Here is a 20950-nt window from a genome sequence, read left to right as displayed (position 1 = left end):
ATATTAAGCACCTACTATATTCCAGGCAATGTTTATTATTTATTGGGCTTCCAAATAGATAGAATGAAACAATCCCTACTCTCAATAGACTTACATTCTATATCTCTCCAAACTTCATTGTTAGGATACTGATAATTCCTTAGTAAAAGGGCTGTTGTTATGGTGGTGATTGTTCTCCATTAACTCCACTATCAAGGTCAGACCACACCCTTTAATTTACAAAGGATGGGGACTATTTCAGCCTGCAAAATAATCAATGTGCAGGGTTACATCTTAACACCAGATGGCACTATCTCCAAGACACCAGAGCCGAATCTTGCTTTCCCTGGGAAACAGAAAAAAATGGTCTTTGGTCCCTACAGAACATGGAGGATTCAGGAAGTAGGCAAGATGACCCGTATTGGACAGTTTTGTGGCTCCAAGGGCTTAGAATTAGCTTCCGTAGCCCCTTCTAATTTGAAGAATCTGTAATTCAATATGTATGAGAGACATATAGAATGTATGTCGTCATGAAGAGATGATAAGAGATATGGCATAGTCTTTTCAACTCTTGCCAAAGTAACTGCATATTCCCTACTTATGGAGAAATGGCAGTAAGTTGGCACAAGGTACAAGGAGCAGAGAGAGACTGAGAGCCACCTCATCCTTAGCCCTGAGGGTTCTTCATCATAGATAGAAAAGCATAGTATTTAGAGCTAGAAAGAAACTTAGAGCTTATATAGTCCAGTTAGTAGAAAAAACTAAGATCCAGGCATTTTAACCAAAGTCACAACAGATGGGAAATGGCAGGAGCTTGGATTTGAACCCATGTCCTCCAAATCCAGTACTTTTTCCTACATACCACAGCTACTACCCAAGTCTTGCCCATGTTCCTTGTTTTTTCTCTGCTTCCCAATCTTTGGCCATTCATTCCCATTATGAATCAGAGTTCCATCCTCCTTTTGCTCTACCTTCCACAGAGCTGAGAGACACGGTACTATGATATTTAATGCACCAAGAAGGGCATCTGCAGGTCTGTGTTCTTTATGCCTCCAGAGACCCTAGCCGTGCATATTATTTCCCTCTTCCCATGCATAATGATGCTCAGACATTTTAAATATCACACCCCTTTGCTGGTTCTCTGCTGCTTTCCAGAGACCCTCCCCCCAGCTGTGGAAAGGGGGTGGGATCATCTTTCCTTTGTTTTGCCCATTTCTGAAATGATCAGGCTCTCACCACAGTCTAGGCCATCTATCATCATCAACAATGAATACTTGCTGAGCCAAACACCTACTGTGCTCAAGGAACTGTGGGAAATTTGATTAAAAAAACATAGTCCCTGTTTCCACCACTAATCCCTAAACACCTCTCCACTTACTTCAGTGTCTCCCCCCCCCCCCAAAAAAAAAAGCAATTTGTGAATTAAATTATGGACAACATACTCAAAGTCCAATATGGTACAAAAATAAACCAATCCAGACAGCACATTTTGCATTTTTTTTTTTTTTTTTTACTTTGAAAAGGTTAGTGCTTGATTGTAGGGACAGATGTGCTCTTTTCTTCATCATTATTCCAGGACTGGTTTCTTCAAGATGAGAATCAACTTGGGCCTAAGAAAAGTAGTGGGGGTGGGGAGGGGGGAGATTGCTAGAAGGAAAGGAAAGTAATAACCATGGGGTTGGCAGGAGGCAGAATTGCTAACCAGCTGCACCCAGCATGGATCTCTAGGAGCCTTTCAATAATTCTCTGGAAATCCCTGTTTGAAAAATATGGATCTCAAGGGAAGAGGGAATGGAATAGCTGTTGTCATCATTATAATTATTGACCTAAAAAGGAATTGCAGCTGTCATTTGCCCATCTCTCTTCTAGAATCAAATGTGTAAAATGGGGATATAAATAAAGTAGACAGGTTGTTTTGATGATTATAATTAGGGGGTTTTGAAAATTCTTGGGAAATGGAACCCTCATCTTTTAAAATATCCTTATATAGTCCCTAATAATAAGACTATGCCTATGTAAAATTAAAAGTAAGCCTATTTTGCTTTCAGTGCTCCTCCCCATCCTCTCCAATATCATTCCCTATGTGTACCTAGTAATTCCATGTATACTATTCTATAGCTTACAAACCCATCTTTTGCTCCCATGTTAGAGTCCCAACCAGTCTACTCTCCAGGCTATATCTCAGGATCCAGAGCTACATTTCCAGCCCTGTCCTCTCCCTCAGTCAAACTAGATTTTTCTATCCCTCAAGTTCCTGTATTTATTTAGGAACATCTTATCAGACCTAGATTTAGAAATGGGAGGGATCCTAAAAGATCTCTGATCCCATTCCCAGAGAAAGTGGAGAAACTTTCCTAAGATCTCATAGATATTAAGAACCAAAGGTGAAATTTGAACCTTGGTCCCTAGGCTCCAAATACAATGCTCTTTACTCTGTATTTTGCTATCTCACCAATTCACTTTGATGTGTCAGTAGCTGATAAGGGCATAAATTCTTTGCTGACACAAAGATTTTTTTATCTTAGAGTATGCTTTAAAAAGATCGAGTGTATGAATCACTAATGGATTGTGGATTTTCAGGTACCATACCAAGATAAGAGAAAGATCTGGGGGCAGGGAAGCTTCTCTCCATCTCCACATGGACCTTGTAGATTGCTGCCTATTCTGCTGTAAGACCAATCCTGACAGCCCAGGGAAAGTGAAAGGCATAGAGATTAGCAGGGACAATAGAGAAGCTGGGCAGGAGCCAATGGGTGCCTACTGATTTCCTCTCTCATCTACCAACCCTAGAAAGTGGAAAGGGGCCAAGGGGTTTATTGTTGCTTAGTTGTCCCTGGTGAAGAATCATAGAATATTATATCCAAAAGGGATGTTACAGATTATGAAAGATTTTTCATCTTGCAAACAAGAAGACTAAAGTGCAGGGAAATAGAGGACTTTGGATCATAAGTTTAGAGATGAAAGGCATGTGAAAAATCATCTAGCCCAACCCTCTCATTTTACAGCTCAAAAAACAGGTTCACAAAAGTCAAATGACTTGTGTAAGATGATAGCTGGTCAATGGAAATTCAGAACTAGAATTCAGATCTGCTACCTCCCAGGTCAGAGCTTTTTCTTACAATTACAGGATACTTGTGACCTCTTGCTTAACTTATTTATAGATTAAAATAAATAAAACTGACAGTGTTATTTTCCTCAAGTACAGGTCTGACCATGTCACCACTTTCTCTGTTCCATTCCTCATAAATTCCATTATCTCCCAATCACCTTCAGGATCAGGATCCTCTGGAGTTCAAAATCCTTCCTAACCTTCCCTTCTCTTTAATACCTTTCTAGTCTCTTTTTCAGTCTTTACACCTCACAATTAGAAATGATCTTCGACCCAGTGATGCTGACCTTCTTGCTGTTCCTCAAACACAACATTCCTAACTAAGCATTTTTCACTGGATGTCCCCCAAGTCTGGATTATTCTCCTCCCTTATTCTTTGGCTTCCTTCAAGTCCTAAAAAACAATCCCACCTTTTACAAGAAGCCTTTCCCAATCTCTCTTAATTCTAGTGCCTTTCCTCTCTTATTTACTTCCAATTTATATAGTTTCTTTGCACATAGTATTTGCATGTTACCTCCCCATTATGTTGTGAATTTCTCCAGAGCAAAGACTTATCTTTCTTTGTATCCCCAGAGCTTAACATGATGCTTGGCATATAATAAGTAATTAATAAATCTTTATTGACTGTCTGAGAAGAGCCATTCTCCAATAGATTAAATAGTCAAAGTACATGAACAAGTATTTTTCAAAAGAAGAAATCCAAGCCAACAATAACAATACGAAAAAATGTTCAAACTCACTAATAAGAAAAATGGTAATGAAAATAATTCTGAACTTCACTTTATATCCATCAGACTGACAAAGATGACCAAAGAAGAAAATGGAGGAGTTACAGGAAGTCAAGCACACTGATGATTTATTGGTGGAACTATAGATTGGTTTATTCATTCTGTAAATTGTACTTCCAAAATCATTAAATGGTATATATCCTTTGACATAGTTACCATTAGTAGGCATATGACCCAAAGTAAGAAAGGACCTCATATATAACCAAATATATGTATTTGTACATATATATATATATATACATATATATATATATATGTATTGGATATATAGAATACTGCACATATGCATGTATATATGCACATATATTTATCCATATACCTAGTATATGTGTATAGAGTATATAAGCATATAGATGTATCTATCTCCTCATATATCCTATATATGTGTGTGTGTGTGTGTGTATATATATATATATGTGTGTGTGTGTATATATCCACCCACATACACACATGTGTTTATATATTAAGACAAATATACATGCACATAGATAGATAGGTAGGTAAGTAGGTAGATAGATAGATAGATAGATAGATGGATGGATAGATGGATAGATAGAAAGTTGTAGCAAAGAATTAGAAATAAAGCAAGTGCCAATCACTAGAGAATAGCTTATGATAAATGATGAGCATAACAGATTCAGAGAAACCTAGGAAAACTCATGTGAACTGATAGAGTTAAGTGAGTAGAATAATTTATGCAATGACTACAATAATGTAAGGAAAGCATGTTGAAAGACTGAAGACCTGTGATCAGTGCAATAACCAATCATGACTTCACAAGACTGATGATAAAAAATTCTTACATCTTGGCAGAAATGTGATAGGCTAGGGAGCAGGATGAAACGTATATTTTAAAACACAGCCAGTGTGTTGACTTGTTTTGCTTAACTATACTCATTACTAGATAGGATTTCTATTTGGAAAAAGGAGTTGACAAGTATTGATAGTGATGCCAAAAAAGAAAAAAAAAGAGCATCAATTAAAAAAAAATACACAGAAAAGAAGGAAGTTTGGAAGCAAACACAGACAAAATTGCTATTATTCTGTTAAATTTGTTATATACTTAAAAAAAGAAACCTGTCCCTAATAGGAGTTCACAATCATACACAATTCTCTTGACCTCTGAAATATTCATATTTGTTGATTTGTGTTGTTTATAATTTTTTTAAAAACTTTTAGAAGTAGAAAATGGCTTTGCCTAATGTGACAGTAGTCTCCTTCAAATCTTTAGTATGACTCTTTGATCCATGGAGGAGAGTCCCAGAGCTGTCAGTGAGACAGAGGAAACAGACCCTAGAGGAGGCAGAATATTTCTCTTCAGGGAGTCAAGATGCAGTGTGACTCTGGGAGGGAATATGAGAAGAGAGCAGAAAGACATTTGCCTATTCCCCATTCCCATGCACACAACTAGAGCATATTTCCATCTGTCTGCTGGATGACTCCATCTGGATGCTCTTCAACTTACCACCTCAGACCCAACATATTCACCACGAGACTTTTCTTCACTTTTAAACCTGCCCCTTTTCCTATTATTTCTGTTTCTCTAAATGCAACACCATCTTCTCAGTCTTGAAGTCCTGATGTTATCTTTGATTCCTGCTTCTCCCTAACCCCCTAATATTTAATGAATCACCATTTTTCCCCTCCAAAATAGTTCTTGCAGCAGTCTCTTTCTTTCTACTCCCACAAGCCTAGTCTAGCTTTTCATTACTTTTCACATGAAATCTTATTCAGTCTCAGAACTGTAAGGGACATCAGAAGTCATCCAATCTAACTCTCAACTAAAACATAAATGAATCCCCTCTACAGTATTTCTGCCAAGGGCTGACTTTCTATGTGAAAACTCCAGTGTTGGAAGCTCATTATTTGACAGGACAGTCCATTTCAGTTTGAGAGAATTTAATTTTTGCCAAATTTTCATTCCATTTTGCCTATTTCCATGTACTAGACTATTGGAATAATAATATCCTACCTATTCTGTTTTCCTTTAATCTTTTCTTGTGTGGGATCTAGTATGAGAATTACCAGGATAATTTTCCTAGTACAGAGGACTAACTAAGCAAGTCACTTTCTTGCTCAAAAACCTTTGGATTCTCCATTGTCTCCTTATCCTGGAATTTAACACCCTCCATAATCTCTTTTCTAGGCTTTCTTACATTATTACCTTTAATTTACATAATTTATATTATTACTTTATAATCCACTGCTTGCCAGTCCTTGGCTTTATTGTGCTCTCATTTGCCTCCAAGTCTTTGCTCATTCTATCCAATGTACTTGACTGCTCTTGCTCCTCTTACTTGTTATTCCTCTAAATCTCTTTCACTTCAAGGTTAGGTCAACATTCTATAGGGACTGAGGAAGATGAGGATACTGGGAAATTTCTTTCTCACTATCGGCATCCAAGTATAGCATCTGTTTGTAGGAGGCATGGCCAAGGTGGTGCTAAACCTATAAAAGCCTCTCTTTTCTCCTACTCTCCTTATTGAAATGTTTCCATTTTAATTTTTTTCAAGACAGATGCATCCTCTCCCATGGAATCTTCCTGATTTGTTCTGCTAGAAATGATTGATTCTTCCCTCCTTGACTCTCACAGAATTTTATTTAAACTTTTCTATGCACTTATAATGCTCTAATTGCTATTATAATTATTATGTCTTATCTCCTTCTTTGAGGACAGGGAATATTTCTAACTTTCATGTTGGTATCTTTAGTGTCCAGTATAATACCTTCCTTATACAGAACAGGTAACAAATAAATATTCAGTGAAAATTAGAAAGTAGAATAGGAAAAAAAAAAGATTCATCAGTTGAAGTCACTGGAGTCAGAGTTGGGTCAGGAATAGAAGCCAGAAGTACCTATAGAAGAACTAATATATGGATGAAAATCCAATCATTCAGATATTTCTACTTACATAAAAATTTCTAGTTGCTTCCAAATAGGTATCTATATTGGTCCAAATATTTTCATAATATTTTTGTAAATATTTTTACAAATATTTAGACTATTTGTAATAGTCTATTATAGACTATTTTTGTAAACATAACCTACTACTAGAATTGTCTTTAATTTGGGTATTAATAAAGTTAGACCACAATCTAATATTATTATAGTATCATTATCATAATATCATAATATTGATGAGGTTAGTGGCAGTCAGAGAGTTGTTAAAATCCCCTTTTGGTCAGTGCAAGTTCTTTGTGAAGGAATTCACGAACCCGAAATAGTAATTGGCAAAAATGGAAGTTTATTGTTGAATAGGAAGCCAGTTTTGCTAAGAAACTGACTTCTATAGTGGCAAAGTCCTATTAGAGAAATGGAGGCTGGCACTGAGAAAAGAATGCCTTCTCCACAGGCAGGGTCCTAGAAGCAGAGCAAGCTGCATTGGACCTTCTACAAAGAAATGAGTAAAAGGAAACCTATTTTATCTTGGGAGGGGGCGGGGGGAGGAGGGAGGGAGCTGAGTTGTGGCAGCCTAAGCTGATCAGACCAGGATTTCTCAATTGAATGAGATTTTAGAATTTTCTGAATAAGGAACTGATTTTTCCAAAAGATCTATGGGAGTTGATTTGCCCTTGAATAATGTTGCTTCTCTCATCCTGGGAGGATGGGCCCTCTCTCTAGACTCCTTGGAGCCTGGGAAAGCCTGATCTCTTCTTCAAAGGGGACATAATTTCAGAGTGATAATTTTAAAGGGAACACAATTTTACTTTCCCTCCAATATTATTAAATGTAATATTTAATTTAATATAATATAATGATGTTGTTATATTCTGTATTAATATAGAATATTATAATATTATTACAATATTCTAATATTAGAATAACCTAACATTAAGCAGTTCCTGATTCTATGTGGTGGTGGTGATATGGAAAAAGCACTGAACTTGGAGTCCAAAGGCTTAGCTTCTACCTGATGATATTTACAAGTGATGGGATCTTGGGCAAATCTCTTCCCTCTTTGGGCCTCAGTTTTGTCATCTATGAAGTGGGAGTATTATCTAGATCTCAGCAAGTTGTGATAATCAAAAGAGATAATGACCACAAGGTGCTTTACAAAGCTTAGAGCTTTCATAATGGAAGTTATTTTATCAACACGGTCCCTATTGCACAGTTATCCCCATCCTAGACATCCTTTCAGTACTTTGCCATTATTGTATGAGGGAAAAGGTGTTAGCACAATGTGTCTGGTGGGGGGAAGGGAATTTCCATAATGATGCTAATCTATGCACAGTGACCTTTGTTTCTATTTGACTGTGCAGATGCAGGGATTAATCATTGTCACTTGGAAAGGCCGCTGTGGCTTCTCACAGTCTGCTGCCTCCTCTCTGCCCCATGAAAGATCTTTTACTGCCTTCTTGTTAGCAGGGAAAACAGGCTTGTTTTCTTGAGCAATAGCAATTAGTGTAGCTTATCTGTAGGGGTGCTTTTCTGGGAAAAAAAAAAATCTATGCGATGCTGTTCCAGATATTGTATTTTGTGCTTTTAAATAGGCTAGGTCTCATATGTGTAGCATCCACTAAATTGTAAACTCAATGAGGGCAGGGTTTGAGTTTATTAATTCAATGGTAGCAGATCTGGGATTAGAAGCAAAAAAACTCCAAGTTCAAATCTTGGCTCTTGGGCAAGTAGAAACCAATCTTTGTGAGCCTCAATTCCCTTATTGATAACAATGAGGTGAGTTTTTAAATTCTCTTATTTTTTGAAAACTATTTCCTGTGTTCTCCAATGACTAGCATATAATAAGTGCCTTATTTTAAAAAATTAGTTAAAGATAATTAAATTGAGAGAGAGCAAGGAAGAGCAGTGAGATCAAGTAATGACCTCTTTATGTTTAAAAACCCAGAGGAAGGGGTCTAGGAACACATAAGCTATTGCCCCCAGCTCTATCAGTGACTGGCAGGAAAGCAGCTGTAAGAGCAAACAGCTGAGCTGGCCCCTGGGCACAGACAACAACCTCAGGACCCAGGCACTAGAGCAAAATGCACATTTTTGTTCTGTGAAGACAGTTGACTTTAAAATAAATGAGAAGAACCTGCCTGGGGTAATTGTACAATTATCCTTTCCACGTGAGGGAATTGGAAGCCTGCCTCTCTACCCCCTCCCCCAACTACAAGATCCTGTAAAAAAAAAATTTTGGCCCTCCCTTTGTATCAGAAAATAAATCTGAATTTTTTTCTTTTTCTTTTATGGGGTGTTTATAGCATCTTATTGTAAGACTTGAGGTAAGTATTTGATCATTGAATCCGTGTCATATGCTTGCCTTTACATGTTGTCTGCAGCCTCCACAGAAATCCCAAAAAAAAATTCTCCTTTAATTTCTTACACCAACCTGTAATATCTCAAAACCATGATGAGGAAAGTTTCGATGTGGAAGGGATAACTGAATTGGGTCAAGGTCAGTCTGGGCAATTCATCCAGTTCCCTTCCCATTCTAATATGTTTGCATCTTTCAAACACTGAATATGGCAAATTCAATGAATGTCTTAAAAAGGACAGCTCAGTTTTTTCTAAGCTTCAGTTTCCCTATCTGTAAAATAGGAATAATAATAATACACTAAGAGGCACTATGGAATGATGGATAGAGAGCCTGGAAAGGGGCAGCAAGGTGGCACAGGGGGAAAAGTGCTAAGCCCATAGTCAGGAACAGACAAGTTCAAATTTGGCCTCAGACACTTATTAGCTGTATAACCCTGAGGAAGTCACCTATTCTGTTTGTTTTATTATAAATTGGTGATGATTATATCGTCAACCATCCAAGGTTGTCATGAGTCTTGAATGAGATGATATTTGTAAAACACTTAACACAGTCCTTGAACATCATAATAAAGAAGGGACCCCAAAAGTTTGAAAATCCTTGAAGGAGAAAATCTCCTTCAACTCTGCCTCAGTGAGGGACCCTGCCCCAAGGGACAAACAGTTTCACTCTTGTTATTTGGCTGGGTCCTGAAACTCACTGAATTCAATTCAAGTTCTCCCTCAAACTGAAACCCAGAGATGAGCTAACTTAGGACTCTACCCACGAACCCCCTTCAGCTAAAGCTCTCATTATAAAAAGAGGTAAACTAAAACCCTCTCTTGGCAGAGGTTCCAAACATGCCAGCTCCATGCTTGGCATCCCAAAGAACCTCTATCCACTGGAATAATCTTTCCAGTGCCATCCTCTCTTTACCCTCACCTATTTCCCTAACCAGACTTTGCCTCTGTATCAGTATTTCTAACCTTATTTCCAATCCCCATAATAAACCTTTTTATCAATCTAGGTTTTCTGGTCTGTAAATTCTTTTACAGAGAACCTCTGCGCCACTGGAAGGGAGTCCCCGAATCCCAGGGGGGTGCAGGGGAGCCAAACCCCTCCATTTGGTTCTCTGAACCCTGAACCTGCCACTAACCTCATCATTTAACTCCCTGACCACCGGAAACCCTAATCTCACTAAATCTAAACCTCATCAATGAGTTCTTAATAAATGCTTGTTTCCTTCCTCAGAATCAAAATGACCATGTGCCACTTCTGACACCAAGTAATTTCTTCTAGTCAAAATACTTAATCTCTCAGTGCTCTAAACAATTCTCTACGACTAAAAGGTGTGAAAAAGATAGCAACCTGTATGGCAAAGGGGATTTTCTCAGATAAGATTTCCCTATTCTAATCAGATCAGTGGTCTAATCCTTATATCCTATAAAGGGAAGATTTATTTCCAAAGAATCAGAAAACAAAATATACCCATAATCATAACTTAGGGATGCCTACCTTTGAAGATCACTTGTTTTTATGTATTTATATATTATCTAATGTATATATGCATGTATATATTATCTATTTATATTTATATATTAATTGAATAGGTTTAAATTTAAATATAAATTAAATATTTATATATGTATACATATATAAATACATTATCTAATGGATTCATGTAATGTTGTACATTGTAATTACATGTGTTCATGTAGGCAGGGATTTGTTTCTTTTTTAAACTTTGTATCACCTAACATATTGCTGCTATGTATATAGTAGCCATTCAGTTATCAAGAATTTATTAAGTGCTTACTGTGTGACAGTTGGGCAGCTAGGTTACCTAGTGGATAGAATACCAGGCCTGGAGTCAGAAAGACTAAATCTTCCTGAATTCAAATGTGGCCTCAGATGCAAGTCACTTAACCTTGTTTACCTCAGTTTCATTATCTATAAAATGAGCTGGAGAAGGAAATGCAAGCCATTCTAGTATTTTTTTTTTTTTGCAAAAAAAACCCAAAAGTACAAATGAGGGCACAAAGAGTTAGACATGACTAAAAAATGACTGCATAATGAGAAATGTGCCAGTCACTGTACTGAGCATTGAGGTTGTAAAGAAAGATATAAACCAGATACAGCCCACAAGGAGAATACATTCTAATGAGAGAAGCAACATGTAAATAATTAGGTACATATAAAATGCAGGCAGAATAGACAAAAGGACTCTGAAAAGAGAAGGTGATTAGGCTATGAATTCATTAGATAATGACTAAATATTAATTGAAAGAATAAATATAAGGATGAGGCAGGAGAACAGAAAATAGGTAATTAAATAAGATTGCTATAGCAAAAACTGGTGGACAAAGACTATCCAAATTAATACAACCATGACCCAAGCAGCAGCCAAGACTCAAAATCCTAGAAAGAGTTCAAAGCCAGAGTCATCAAAGAGGAAGAGTGATCTTGTAGGACCTATTATCTTGGAACCCATCAGAAGTCCACCACTGAGACAACATTGTTTTCTTTGCTGCTGACTTTTATATCTAGTACCAGATAAAGGCAGGATTTTTGATTGTAGGCAATCTAGGAAGCAGGTACAAACCTTTGACCAGTTTAACACCTGCCTCCTGAGATTGGGACTAGAAACAGTAGTACAGAGAGAGAGCTTTGACCTGGGAGGTGGAGAGTTTGAATCTGAAACATGTCACACACGTGCTGTAGAACCCTGAACAAGTCATATTAACTCTTTGGGTCTCAATTTCCTCATCGGTAAATTTAGGGGTTTGGATTGGTTGACCACTAGGGTTTTATCTAGCCCTAAAATGATGATTGAATTCAAGTGAAGAATCATTTACAAGAAGGAGCTAACCCCATCTCAACAAGGGACAACCAGGTACTCTTAGGACTTAGTTTATTGGAGTCAGCTTACTGGACCTAGACCTCAGCTTCCAGAGGCTGTCAGCTTTGCCTTTTGGGATTCTAGCCACCTAAATGATGTTCTAATATATGACCAGGGGAAGTCTTTGAGCCAAAGATTCAATGACTACAAATTCTTTGTGCCTTTAGAACTACACAGGTGTTGAGATATATACTTTGACATGAATGGTTGGAATAACAAGCTTAAGCAGGGGAGACTTAGAGGGATAGTGGTTAATGTCCTTCCTTAGTGACAACTTTGGTGAACTATAACAAACATATAAGCAACAGTAATTCTTCCCAAGACTTAACAGATTGCCTAGACACAGGGATCCTCAAACTACACCCGCGGGCCCTAAGTAGCAGCTGAAGACGTTTATCCCCCTCACCCAGAGCTATGAAGTTTCTTTATTTAAAGACCCACAAAACAAAATTTTTGTTTTTACTATAGTCCGGCCCTCCAACAGTCTGAGGGACAGTGAACTGACCCCCTATTTTAAAAGTTTGAGGCCCCTGGCCCTAGTGCCTTTAGAGAGCTTAATAAAAATTTATTGACACAGTCTCTGTTCACGAGGTTCAGTCCTCTTGTCTATAATCACACACACACACACACACACATACACACACACACACAAAATCGTACCCCTTGGCATCTTTAGTCATTTCCAAACTCAATGCAATTCTTCCCACCAAGATGGCTGTCTGAACAGGAAGCAGGATTTCCATCTTCTACATACCTTCTCCAGAAAAACCTAAAGTTCACAGTAGACTGAACAATGATCAAGAAATTGAATGACATTGTCTACTTCTGACTGCACAAAAGTCAGACAGAAATCCAAGGGGGAACCCTCAAGCATAACCTAAGATGGGACATGTAGTCTACAAAATTCAGAGGATTCTCATGAGAAAGTCCCAAGATGTTCTGAAAACTCTCTGTGTGCAAAGGGCCACTACCCCTTCCTCTACCTGCCTCCAGAGCCATGAAGACTCTTACCTACCTCTGACAGGAGAGACTCTAGACAAAACACTTAATTTCTTGCTATCCTGGGCAATTCTCTAAGATCTCTAATTGTGAAGCAGATGCCAGATGTCTGTATCAGTAGACATATTTACCAGGAATTCCTTCCACCAATAAAATTATTAAAGACATAAACAAATGAATAAGCATTTATATGGTGCTTTGAGATTTTCAAAAGACAACATGTATTAGAGACTCTGAGTTTTGCCTTTCTTCCTTCATTTATTTCTTTTTTAACATAAGCATTTATTTATAATAACAATGAATATAGCAAAGTCACTTTTAAGCATTTAAAGGGCACAGAAAGGGCTAGCATCCTAATTCCCCTTCACAAATGCAATAGGAATTACTCAGCCTTGAGTTCTGCTTAAGTGACCTTTCTTTCCACCTATCATTTCATCATTTCATCTCAGTTTCTGAATCATATTGTCCATAGAAGGAATCTCTGGGAAGAGCCATGATCACTTTTGTAGTTGTTCTGTTGTTTCGATCATGTCTGAGCTTTGTGACCCCATTTGGGGTTTCCTTGGCAAAGATACTGCAGTAGTTTGCCATTTCTTTCTCCAGTTCATTTTACAGATGAAGAACTGAGGCAGAAAACAGGGTGAAGTGACTTTCCCAGAATCACACAGCTAACAAATGTCTGAGGTCAAATTTGAACTCAGAAAGATGAATCCTCTTGACTCCAGGTCCAACACTCTATCCATTGTGCCATTTACCTGTCCCACAGTATCATTGGTCTTATGGCAAATATGACTTCTTCAGTCCCTTGTGCTTATCGCCTTCTTTTTCATTCGTATTATTATTACCACTTCCATTGTTTTGCTTTTCTTTTTTTATCTCCAGTGCTTAGTATCCCAACAACAATGCTTCAAAGTGGATATTAGGGGAATTACTCTTATTTGGCATGGGAGTGGATCAAGGTCTAGAGAGGCTGAGTGGTTTGTCCATGGTCACATAGCTAGTAAGTATAAGAGGTAGGATTAGAACTCTCTGACTCCACGGTCAGCAGTTTCTCCACTATGTCACACTCCCTCTTAAAGCCCATTATGGGGGTTGGATATTGATTATTGTGAATGCCTATTTTACTTGGGATGATCCTAACCTTAAGTGACCAGGAATAATCTTTTAGTATATCCATTTGCATTTACATCACATGGTCCCCGTGGCCCTGCCTGCCCTGTGCAGAAAATCTTTAGCCTTCTATTTCCTCTCTAGCTTTGAAAAGCTGAAGATTCTGCAGCCCTGGGCCTGCACTGCAGTGAGCTGACTGAAGGGAACAGCTTTCTGCTTGAAAGGAGCAGGACTGTGGAAATATTAATGACCACAGGAGGGCAGGGCCAATTCAAAGGGGACAGATCAGAATGAGAAGCAACTGCTCATATTTTGGTTAGCAACAAGGTGTCATTTGTTTTTGGCTGTATGAAAATGGAAGGAGAAGGCAAACTTCCTAGCACAATGGCAAACAGGAAACCCAGTGCAAGATCAGCAGGCTTTCCACAAACAGAGAACATTGTGTAAGGAGGGAAGCTGACGTAGATGAAAGAGGCAGTAGTTGGTGTGATGTTGCAAATGAGCTCTCAGCAAGTAATCCATCCCCAGATGAGGACTGTCACCATATTATTGGGTTGGGCTTGTACCTTGACACATCAATCAACCTATAAGCATTTATTAAACACCTCTTAGGTATTAGTAGCTGGGTATGTAAATAAAATGAATGAAAGAATCCCTATTCTATTTGACGGGACAGACAAATATACCTACAAGTATATGTAGAGGAAATATAGAGAATAAATACAAAGTAATAAAACAAAAGCTATCATTGTCTATTAGACAACATGATATAATGACATCCTCATAAAACTATTTCTCTTAGTAGGAATCTTTGATTCTTGTTAGGATCAGAATTTAAAATGACACAATTAATTACTAATTAATTACAATTACTCCTTTGGATTTCTTATGGCTATTTATTGCTTTTTTTTAAATGAAGTTTAAATCAACATACTGTTTAAAGTATCATAATGATCATAAATTATACTGGAGATTTCTTCAATAGGATTTTATATAAGTATTTTGGGGGCAGCACTAGTACTTAGCTAATTGGGGGTTCAGGAAAGGTTTCATGTAGAAGATGCTATTTTAATGGCATCTTCAAAAAAAGTCTTGAGATTATATGAGGCAGAGATGAGGACAGAGTGTACAACAAGCTTGGAGAATGATTAGTGAAAACTCATTAAGGTAGGAGATGGAGTGGGGTGTGTGTGTGTGTGTGTGTGTGTGTGTGTGTGTGTGTGTGTGTGTAATAGAAAATGATCAGTTTGGCTGGATCAAAGAGTACAAGAGAGGTAATAATGTACAAAAAAGATGGAAAAAATAGATTGGGTCCAGATTGTAGATAGCCTCATGGTGTTCTGGATAGAAACAGGTTCTAGGAGAAAGCTTCACAAGGACCCCAATCATCAAAGGGTATATTTTAATGGATTAATTCAGTTATATTGTGGGAAAGAGTAATAGGGATGTGTATGTTTGTGCATATTCACACATAACACCTTTTCTTGTTTTCCCCCTTCCCTCATATATCACTAATATGCCAGAATGAATGAAGAACTTATTAAGTGCTTATTGTGTGGGTCAGGCACTGAGTTAAGTGCTAGGGATACAAATTTTAAAAGCCAAGCAGTGTCTTCCCTCAGGGAATTCACATTCCAAAAGGGAAAAAAAAAACCATACAGGAGAATGTGGACAGGGAAGAGAGTTTTTATCTGGGAGAGTCAGGGCAAAGGTAAGTAGAGCCAAAAGGTGAGAACTTCTTTCTTTATGTCTTTATCTATTTGTCTCCTCTCCTGTCTCTCTGTGTCCTTTCTTTTTCTCTTTAGCTTTCTTTTTCTGTCTCTTTCTTCCTTTCTCCCTCTCTCCTTTTATTTCTAGCCTCCTTTTCTCCCTTCCTTTCTTCCTTCATTCTTGCTTTCTTCTTTCCTTCCTTCCTTCCTTCTTCTCTCCCTCCCTCCACAAGTAATGCTTCTATGTAACCACATTAGCACTACCACAAAAAGAAACCAGAATTCAGAGCTGCCAAACCACTTAGGATGATCTTTTTTAGGCTTTTATTCTGGAGCAAGATTTTGCAGACTCATGATTCATTTCTGGCAGTGTCAAGTAGCAGAAGCCTTAGGATGATATCCCAAGCTCATGAAGGTTGAAAGCAGGTGGAGTACTTAGGATACTAAGGTTCAGAGACCTATATGAAGCTGCAGATGTCCCAAAGGGTCTACTCCAGGGAAAAAGATGAATTTTAGTGCTTTACTTCTAGGGAAATTTTATACCATTTTTAAGAGGGTTCTGGAGATGCTGACTCCTAGGAGCTCCCCAAGCTACTCATAATGGTCATCCCATAGACTCCCCAAAGTAAATCTGAATTAGAAGCATAGAAAGATCAGATCAGCAGTTTAATGGCTCTTACAGCTAATCCCAGCTAAGCAGACAACTGGCTCATGACTTTCCACCAGGTGGCAGGGGGATCCAACAGCAGCTACTGCAGACAAGTTAGCACTAATAAATTTCCTCCACCCTTGATGTTTCTTCCTTGTAACTAAGGAAAACGTCATCAAGGCAGACAATAAAATGGGAAAATGAGGGGGCATAAAAGAAATGAAGAATATAAAATAGATTTACTAGATTTTTTTTGGTTTTTAGATAAGGTATTCAGTTGTTCCTCTCCTTTTCTAGCCCCAGCCTATGCTGCTTCTAAAGAAATCAACTTGAGAGAAGAGACAGAGACAGAGACAGAGACAGAGAGACAGTAAGACAGAGAGAGAGAGAGAGAGAGAGGGTGGGAGAGAGAGAGAGAGATGGAGACATAGATAAGAGACACAGAGACAGGGAAAGACACACAGAGAGAGAAATACAGACATAGATACAGACAAAGACAGAGAAATATATAGAGATGGACAGAGATAGAGACACACACAGAGAAAAACAGAGACAGGAGATGTGATGGGAAGCTTGTCAGAGTAGATACATGTATTGAATGTAATTTGAGTCTGGAAGACCCAAGTTTGAATGCCACTTCAGATACCTATTAGCTTTGTGATTTGGGGCAAATCATTAACCTTATTCAACTTTAATTTCTTCCTTTATAAAATGGGATAATGAGAACATCTACTTCACAGAAGTATGAGGATTAAATGTGCCATGTAAATATGTAAAGTGCTTTGCAATTTAAAATACCATATCAATGATATTATCAAAGTAGGGCACAAAGGAAAAACTATAGAGTAAAACTACTCTGGTACCTGATTTTTAACAATAATGTTAGGCTTATTTAAAAACTCCTAATATAGAATCATAGATCTAGAGCTGGAAGGAACCTCAGAACCTTATCTCCTCTATACCCCTTCATTTTTCAGGATCAGGAAGAGGAAATAATTTGCCCAAAGCTATATGGGAGTAAGAATCAGAAGTAGAATATTTGACATGAAAAAAGTAATACCCAGTACTTCTAACACCAAAGTCAGTGATCTTTTTATTGTACCATAACATTGCCATATCCATTCACATCTCATTGCCTTCTAACTATTTGAAAGCGAGAATGACATACTTATCTTGACTTTGACCACCCCCATCCAGCCCACGTTCACCTAAAAGAGATCTTTGAAAATAGACTAAGTTAACTTTGTTATTAACAGAATCTTCATAGTTCAGAACTAATCTATTCATTAAAAAAAAAAACCAATATTCTCACAATAATCCTAGAATCTGTCATAGAAATTGAACTGAAGAAAGTTTGATTTTTTTCTCCAGTCCTTGGTGAGCTAATGAGCAAATTATTTGAGATTCCTATGAAAGATGATGTGAGGTACCAGAGATATTTAAATTCTCAGATCCTGTAAGATCCTGCTTTATGTATCATTAACCACATCTTGCAGATAAGGAAGTTAACACTAAAAAGCATTAGATGACTTGTTCATGCTGGATTTGAGTATAAGAGTTAAATGCTGGATTTGAGATTCAAACTCAGTTCTTCCCTGACTCTAAGCCCAAATATTCATCCCAAGCTACCATGTTGCTATGGAGACAGTAACTAAAGAAAGGGTAATTGCATATGACCTGGCTTGACTGAAAATAATACAGAAAAATATATACACAAGACTTTTTTCAATTTTTTTTCTTCTCTCAAAAAAGTCTTCTATTTGCTTGTGACTAAATGGCAGGCCTTCTCTTGTCATTTACTGTCTCTTGGTACCATTTTCCTTTCAGACGTCTAAGGGATCAAGCAGATGTCAGTCCTCCTTTCTTTCTGGCTCAGTGCCATAGTTTTATGGATTTTCTTTCCATCCTCCACCCCCACCCCTACACTATGACCTCATGCCAAGTAAGCCAATTCAGTGTGTGCCCTAGCAGATATACTAATTTATAATTTAATTCTATTCTTCTGACATGAATACTTGTGTATTGCTGCCTTTAGCTGTACTCTCCATTTATAGAAGTCATTTGGAGCTAATAATTTCTCTGAAAATCCATTCACTTATATATTCTTTTTAAATATTCCTTTTCTGTAACAGACTGGTGGAAAGTTATATCTTTTTTGTTTAGTGAGGTTTAGCCTAAGATCTAGGAAGAGGAATCACCAGAGTGCCAAATCACTTCTCAGAGCAAAGATCAAGCCATACTGCACAAATGTATGTGGGATTATCAAAGTTATAATTACTTGAATCCAGAATGCAAATTGCATTTAGAATAAATATCCATATTGGGGGGAATGTCTCTTTAGGAGGGTGTCATTTACAATCTAAAGTTTTTAAGATAAAAATGTAAATGTTTTTATTAAGATGCTTTCTGAAAGAAAAACTATGTAAATAAAACCTATTTAAATAAAGATTTAATTTAAGCTATAGTAGCCTTTGGCTGTTTCCTTATGAACCCTTTGGAAAAGCTACGTCAGGATTAAGATACTCTGTTGATCAACTTAAAATCTTAATTCATAAGTTCCTCAAAGGACTCAGTAGTTCAAAACAAGACAGTTATTCAAATCATAAAGTAAATAGAATGACAAGAGAATACTCCATTTATGTAAACATGGATTATAATCTCCCACAAGATACATTTTTGCCAGTGGGAGTGAACATATATACAAAGAATGTGTACAATAGTGTAACATGAAGAGAAGTCATACACATGGAGAATGTGTGAAAAGCAATGTGCCAGGAACTCCCATGTTAAAGGTACATACGCCCAGGGAAATTCATGACTCCAATAATATAGAGTTGCTGATATCTTATCATTATCCCTTTATGATGATCTCTGGTGGATGTTACATCCATGTTGTCCACTAAGCATCATATTGCTTCTATAAATTTCTACTACTCCTTTGATTGCTACCTTCTTGCCTTGATCTTTTCAAGATCATGTGTTTTCCTGTATTCCAAAGTGCAATGCCTAGAAAGCTTCTCTCTGAAAAGACCTGCTGGTAGCATTTTGTTTTTTAAGAAAGACTATGAACTATCACATACAGTTAAGGGACACAGATCAAAAAGCCAGTCAGCAAAGACCTCAAGTTAAGTTTAAGTATATTCTTTGTACTTTCTAATTCTGGGACTAAATCAAAATCACAGGTAACTATCCAAATTGAGGTTACAAATTTCCTTTAACTTGTCTAACCTCTTGTGGGGATTCATTGTCCCCCAAACTCTATTTAGAGGCCTCAGAGAAAGAAATCACACAGGAGCTATATGGAGCCTAGGACTACAAAGTCCCTTTATCCTCAAAACCTTTGTTCATTAGCATACTAATGAAGTTGAATGAACAGAAACTAAACAAAGAAGAGGAAAATCATTATCCTCTACTTTTTTGGCTCATGTTGCTGCCTTTAGCCCGTCTGTCTGTTGGCAATAGCAGCAACAACAACTGATCTCGATTTTGTATTGTATTTCAAACAATCCAATACCTTGCTTCTACACAGGTATCATTTTAGTCAACCATGTTCATGGAATATTTTTAGAGCATTTGCTTCAATAAGTTACAACAAGCTATGAATTATCTCAGACTTTTCTTTGCCAGAATTCTCAATAAAAGTAGAAACTATGACATGGCCATCCAGAAATAAGACCTTCAGAATTCCAAATATAATAAATGTTAGATATAAGAAATGGGTAATTAGCAATGAAGTTTTATGAAAATGACACCAAGGAACTAATGGATGTACCTAGACTTATCAGAAACCATTAGAATCATAATAAGATTTTAAGAGTATTACCTTTTTTAATATAGAAAGTCTTTTTGGTTTTTTTTTGAGTTAATTCATTCTAAATTGAGAGATCATCTGAAAACTAAAAAGTCAGGAAATCTCTTGCCTTTCTTTTGAGTTTTGTAATTAAACAGTTAAGAGGAAGGTGAAGATAAGTTATAGAATGCAATATTTTAATTTCCATTTTGATCTGACTCCTTATTCTCTCTCTCTTTCCATTGCCATGACTCTAGTCCAGACTTTGGTTTACTTACACCTATATTGTTAAAAAATAATAATGACAATGATGATAAAAATAATGCAGTTCATATTCATGAGTCAATAAAATAGAACTTCTCGGGGGTTAAAGATTTCTTCTTTTTTGTCTTTGTATCTATAGTGCCTAGCACAGTGCCTGATATATATTAGGTACTTATTAAATGTTTGTTGGTTGATTGATGATATATCCACCAATCCATACTAAGGGACTATATCCTTCCCTTAGAGTCTATAAAGCACCTTTCTAACAACAACCTTGTGGAGTACATCATACAAATATTATTGTCCTATTTATAGATGAAGAAACTGAGACCCAGGAATTGTGCCTTGCCTCCAGTTATACATGGAATGAAGCAGAGGCTGGAACCAGACCAGATCCCAGTGATTTTTTTCAAACCTACCA

At 37.2% G+C, this 20950-nt stretch overlaps 1 protein-coding gene across 2 annotated transcripts in view; it reads left to right on the top strand.

The window, feature by feature from the left end:
* Positions 1-20950, top strand: part of GPR156 (G protein-coupled receptor 156) — a 73833-nt gene that overhangs the window by 8221 nt on the left and 44662 nt on the right. The gene's annotated exons all lie outside the window — the stretch shown is intronic.

This window comes from Sarcophilus harrisii, chromosome 3 (genome assembly GCF_902635505.1).
Source record: "Sarcophilus harrisii chromosome 3, mSarHar1.11, whole genome shotgun sequence".
NCBI classification, from domain to species: domain Eukaryota; kingdom Metazoa; phylum Chordata; class Mammalia; order Dasyuromorphia; family Dasyuridae; genus Sarcophilus; species Sarcophilus harrisii.
This window is presented reverse-complemented; position numbering and strand designations above follow the sequence as displayed.